General features: G+C 30.3%; 1 pseudogene; it reads left to right on the forward strand.

Moving 5' to 3' along the window:
• Positions 1 to 520: 520 nt before the first annotated feature.
• On the forward strand, positions 521 to 6225 carry LOC145566374 (cytochrome P450 94B3 pseudogene; annotated as a pseudogene).

A 6225-nucleotide genomic window follows, 5' to 3' on the forward strand; every position in this document is an offset into this window, starting at 1 on the left:
TATTAATTGATTACATTTTGACTTTGCATTTATTTAACCATTAATATTATTTTTCACTGCATACTTGTTAAAATTATAACAATTTAATATTTAATAAATTATTCGTTGAGACGAATCAAATATGACCTCACATAAATAAATTATTTGTATCTTATATCTTGAAATAATTACAAAGTAGAAGATTTTGTTACTTTATAAACAATGTCAAGAATCAAATCGTAACCAATAAAAAGAAACAGTAAAAGGTATTAATTGATGATTGATATAAGCCCGAAGAAGATATTTTGTGATTTAAAATCACACCCCTTTGGGTATAGCTAATACTCTCTAGTAGTCCGTAGTATTACCAAAGAATGGACATTTGATGTCCCACGAGTTCCCAACTACCAATCAAACAAACTTACCTTTATCTCTTCTTTTTTACCCTATAAATAACCATTCATTTCTCTAACTCCGACATATCTTCATCTCTCTTATACTCTTTGAAATTGACAACTACCAAAACTCCCATAAAATTAAAATGTCTTTCAACCCTTTTCATCTCTTCATTTTCTTCTCTCTTTTCCTCTTCATTTTCTCAATTTTACACAAATTTAAACCACCAGTATTCTCAACAAAACACTCTAAAACCACCATATCACATGGTCCTCCTTCTTACCCCATTATTGGTTGCCTTATTTCCTTCTACCAAAACAGGAGGAGGCTCTTAGACTGGTACACCGACCTCCTCTCCATGTCGCCGACTCAAACAATTGTAGTGAGCCGGCTTGGAGCACGTAAGGTGATCGTAACAGCTAACCCTGAAAATGTCGAATACATTCTTAAAACAAACTTTCCTAACTTTCCAAAGGGTAAACCCTTAGCTGAAATTTTAGGTGATCTTCTAGGTAATGGTATATTTAATGTTGATGGCGAGTTATGGGCGAATCAAAGAAAGTTGGCAAGCCACGAGTTTACGACTAAATCGTTACGAGAATTTGTTGTTAAAATTTTGGAAGAAGAAGTTGAAGGCCGGCTCATTCCTTTGCTTCAACTTGCTGCTAATGAAAATAGAATCATTGATTTACAGGTAATTAAGTTTTAATTATTTGTTAATTAAGCATGTTAATTACTTGTATATATAAGCTACTTGGTACTTGTTCACTGTTTTATACTAAAAAGATACTTCTGCCATAATTTAATATTTTGAGATCTTTATGCGTCATGTTCATGTATCATTGATTCTTTACTTAATTAAAAATGTGTTCATGTTCACGTATTGACCAAATTAGCTTGTCATGTCACATAAGCTTTAAATTTAATTGTCATTTTAGCTCCAATGGTTAGCTAATAGCTTAATATTTAAATGGACCATTCCTCCTTACTTTACGTTGATAAATTTCATTTTATTTATTCTAATTAGTTTTATTTTAGCAAGTTTTTTTCCAAGCAAATTAGCTTGACAAAGCTAATTTGCTTGGATAAACTAATTGCAATTTGTAGCTCCAATGGTTAAGCTAGTAGGTAGGGATATTTAATATTGCAAGCAAGTCCCTAGTACTATTGAAGTTGCTCTTAGAAAATTGTAAATTTAGACAAATAATATATTAAATAATTAATCATATTATAAAGTGTAGAAGGTAAGATTTTCTGACTTGGAAGATTTACTTTTCTAGATCGAACTTGGTCTTAAGAAGATTGTAATTTTATTATGGTAGGTTGTTCGTTTGAAATTTATAAAAAAAAATAAATGAGCAAAAAAATACAAAAATTCCCTTGGATGAACATATATATTTTAGACACATGATTGAATATAATAAAGTTTTTGAGGAACAAAAAAAACCATTATTTTTCACTTACTATGGAATTTGAGTCATTAGACACACTTATGGGTAATACCCTTTGTCTCCTTGTTCTAAGATGGTGAAAATCCTTCTCTGTATTGATCCCCCAAGTCCTTGAATATGCCCTTGAAGTGAATAAAATAACATTCTTATGCGTTTCATCCTCTCTACCAACTATTTTTGACATTAAATTAACTATAATATGCATAGAATATCACTTGTACTTTAAAGTGTTGGACACAAAATACTGATGGCATCACCCGGATCAATCACTAGTACATAAAATAAAGTGTATTCCGCCTATCCACTTCACATTTTAAGTTTCAAATAAAGAAAGTCATATGATTATAATATGTAACAAATAGGTAGAAAATTCGAAGATATATATATATATATATATATATATATATATATATATATATATATATATATATATATATATATATATATATATATATATATATATATATGATGAATTCATTGTAAATAGGTATTTAGTTATTAAACAAAGATCAATTTTGAAGATATATGAGAATTGATATGGTTAACTAGTAGACTAAAACATGAGAATGGATAAAAGTTTCACAAAGACACTAGTTTTGGCTTGAATCGGTGCCTTTAATGTTGAAAAGATGCCGATTCAAAATCGGTGCCTTTGTGAACTGTGAAGAACACCATTTCAACTAGCGATCTTACATGAAAAGAGTGGTTCAATGAAAATAAAAAGTTCATTAATTAATTCCTACATGTTCATTTTTTTAGTTTTGGATTTAAAATTTGTAATTAGTAGCTATATAAATTAAATAAATAATTGCTTTGTAACTTGTAAGAATAGTCATTTAATTTTAGCAAGACCCTAAATTATACATAAAACATGAATCTCAATTTCTATTTTATGTTGTGAAGAAAATTAAAATTAAATTGTACTCCATAAATGTATGTTTATACTTTTTGCTCATTGAAAGTTTTGCTTTTTGAGTTATAAATAATTAAATATATGAATAAGACGTTCTAAATAATTCAATATAATTAAATTACCACTAGATCACGATACAATATAATAATCCTACCTTCTATACGTGATAATTTTTAAATAATGCTTTATCTTCCCTTAGTTTCAGAGAAATTGCCATTTTGGTAATCCATTGACTACTTCTATACTTAATTATGTCAACAATAGCATGCATCTAGATGAATCATTAGACGAGCGTTGATTTCAACGATCTACATTAATTTTTGATTAATTACATCATGTAGCATTAAACAATAGGAGTAGTATTTTACATTATATATACTCCATTGTCAAACTATATTTTAAGGATTTAGGGGGGTGTTTGAATTTAATAGTCAAATGTTTGCTTTGGTTGGACAAAAGCGGTCAAATGTGTTATATTAAACACAAATTGTCAAAGTCTTAAGCATTGCATATTATATTCTTAATTTAATTTACTTTAATACTACCTCCGTCCCCAAAACTTCGACCCTTTTGGGTTGATTTCGCGGTTATTAAGAAACTTAAATAAAAATAAATAAAAACATATTGGAAAGACATATTTACATGGAGTTTGTAAAAAACTAGAGAGATAAAGTATTAAAAATGCATGAAAAAATAAAATTTTATATGGGGAAGCTAATTTTGCACAAATATTGTTGTAAATTGGTGGATATTTTAATGCAAATGGGTTGATCATTATGGGACTAAAATTAGGCCAAAAGGGTCGAAATTTTGGGGACGGAGGGAGTACAAAATTATAAAATAAAATACAATAAAAAGCCTAATGTATAGTAATTGGAAGTTGGTTGTTAGAACCAATATGAAACGGATATAAAAATCATGTGTTGTTCAACTTATTTTTACTTTTCTAGGAAATAAAAAAAAGTTCTTACATAAGTTTAAGAAAAATACTAGTAAGTTTTAAGGGTTAATAATGAGTACTGGAGTTTAATTTACAACTAAAATAAGGTCTAGTTAGTTTAGAGAAATACAAATAAGTTCATATAAGGATAAAATAAATTCAGATAAGATTTAGATTTATAAAATAAAAATAAGGTTAGATAAATGAAAATTAGATGAATAGAACGTATTCTAAGAAAGAGATTGCATACATAATGTAGATTATTTATAAAATTAAGGTTAGATATTTTATAGGATATAAAGATATCAAAATTGATCTGAGTTAGTGCAATCCACATCATGAACACTTAGTTAGGTAGATTAACCATCAAACAAATATGGCGGTTCAATACCGCAACAAATAAACCCCAAAAAAACTACATCATAAGTCATTTTTCCACTAGTGATGAATCTTGCAACATATACTCCGTCAACATTAACAGAGAATAACATTAAATAGGAAAATATTTAGATATTTCATTACATTATATGGAGGGAATCATAAGCAATATTTAAGATTTCAACTTCAATGTCAAATTAGGTAAAAAAAAAAAGTGTATACTTACAACTATTTACCATCATATACATCTCTCATCGGTTAGGAAAAAAAAAAATCACACAAAAATTCCATATAAATCATACTTTTAACAATAATGGAAAGATGCATGTAGGCTTTTTTTTTATTATTATTTATTTATAGCGGGAGCCAATTTTTCTTTTAATGTGAAGAGCTGCACGACAAAAAAAAAAAAAAAAAAAAAAAAGGGGGTTATCTATTAAGTCATACTATTCACTAACTAGTGACTAGTGACAAGTGACAAATTGTAACTAAGATATGTTTAACAATGTCTTAGAAGGAGGTGAAATTGATCAATTAATTGGCGTTGATAAGGCTGGATTGAAGTACTACTAGCTTTAGCTAGTAAAATAAGTTAATGCCTTATTTTGAAATGGGAATTAAATTAACACCTTAGAGTTATTATTATCACTACATTATTTCTATATAAGGTACTTGTATAATTGTATTGCCAAATCATTCTAGTTTTTTTTAAGGTGTCTTTAATTTTCATTCCTACTCACTTTATCATTTAAGGTATTTGAGATGTGTCATCATATATAGCCTTATATATTTTGTTAATTCGATTTGTTGTGGATCCCATCTCTTCCCTTTCATCTTTTGTTGTTACCTAACTTGTAAAATCAACAATTCCCTTGTTATTTGATCACGATACAAAAATAAAAAATTTATTCACCTTCAAATATCTATTACATATGATTTAGATTAATTTGATGATACATTTTTCTTATTGACATTACCAGTATCTCTAACATTATCTTCAAAAATGTTAAAATTTTGTTTTTTTTCGTATTCGATATGTTAATTGCATTAGATTTTCGACAAATGCAATTATTGTTATTAACTTTTAAACCTTTTTTTACGTACAGGAAATACTAAAACGATTCACATATGATTCAATATGTAAAATCACCTTAGGGATTGATCCAAACTGTCTAGACCTCTCAGTTCCCATCCCGCCGATCATTACCGCCTTCGAGAGTGCAGCCGAGATCTCGGCTAAACGAGGTGCTACTCCAATCTATATCATATGGAAGCTCAAGCGAGCTCTTAACCTTGGCTCTGAGAAGTACCTCAAGCAATCCATCAACACACTTCATAATCTGGTTAGCGACATCATTTGTACTAAGCAAGAGACGCTTGCCAATTCAAATGAGGCAAATCATCATGACCTCCTCTCTCGATTTCTCTCCGCCGGCTACGATGGTGATCTAGCTAGGGATATGGTGATCAGTTTTATTTTGGCCGGTCGCGATACAACTGCGGCTGCAATGACTTGGCTTTTTTGGCTTTTATCATCGGTGAACCCTGTTGCTCGAGAGAGTATTAGGATTGAATTGGCAACTAATGGGACCAATTTGAGTTCGAAACTACTAGGGTATGAGGTATTGAAGAGAGAAATGAGATATATGCACGCTTGCATATGTGAGGCAATGAGGTTGTATCCTCCTGTTCCATGGGACTCAAAGCATGCCCTAAAGAACGACGTATTACCAGATGGGACTAGGGTGAGGAAAGGAGATCGTGTGACATACTTTCCTTACGGTATGGGAAGAATGGAAGCTATTTGGGGGGAAGATTGTTTAAAGTTTAAACCAGAACGTTGGTTTGAAAGCCAAACTGTGGACAAATCACTTTCGGACGACGAGATCAATGAAAATAATCAAACAAAAAAGTTAAAGATGGTAAATCCCTACGAATTTCCAATCTTCCAAGCCGGACCTAGAGTATGTCTTGGGAAAGAAATGGCATTTATTCAAATGAAGTATGTCATGGCCTCAATTATAAGTCGTTTTAATTTTGAGCCGGTTAACTGTGAACCTCCAATATTTGTGCCCCTTTTAACTGCCCATATGGTTGGGGGCTTGAAAGTGAGGGTGAAGGAAATTATGAATTAGGTAAGGTGGGGAGTTGTCAGATGATCCACGATC

Source organism: Chenopodium album, chromosome 11 (genome assembly GCF_948465745.1).
Source record: "Chenopodium album chromosome 11, dcCheAlbu1.1, whole genome shotgun sequence".
Taxonomy (NCBI): Eukaryota; Viridiplantae; Streptophyta; class Magnoliopsida; order Caryophyllales; family Amaranthaceae; genus Chenopodium; species Chenopodium album.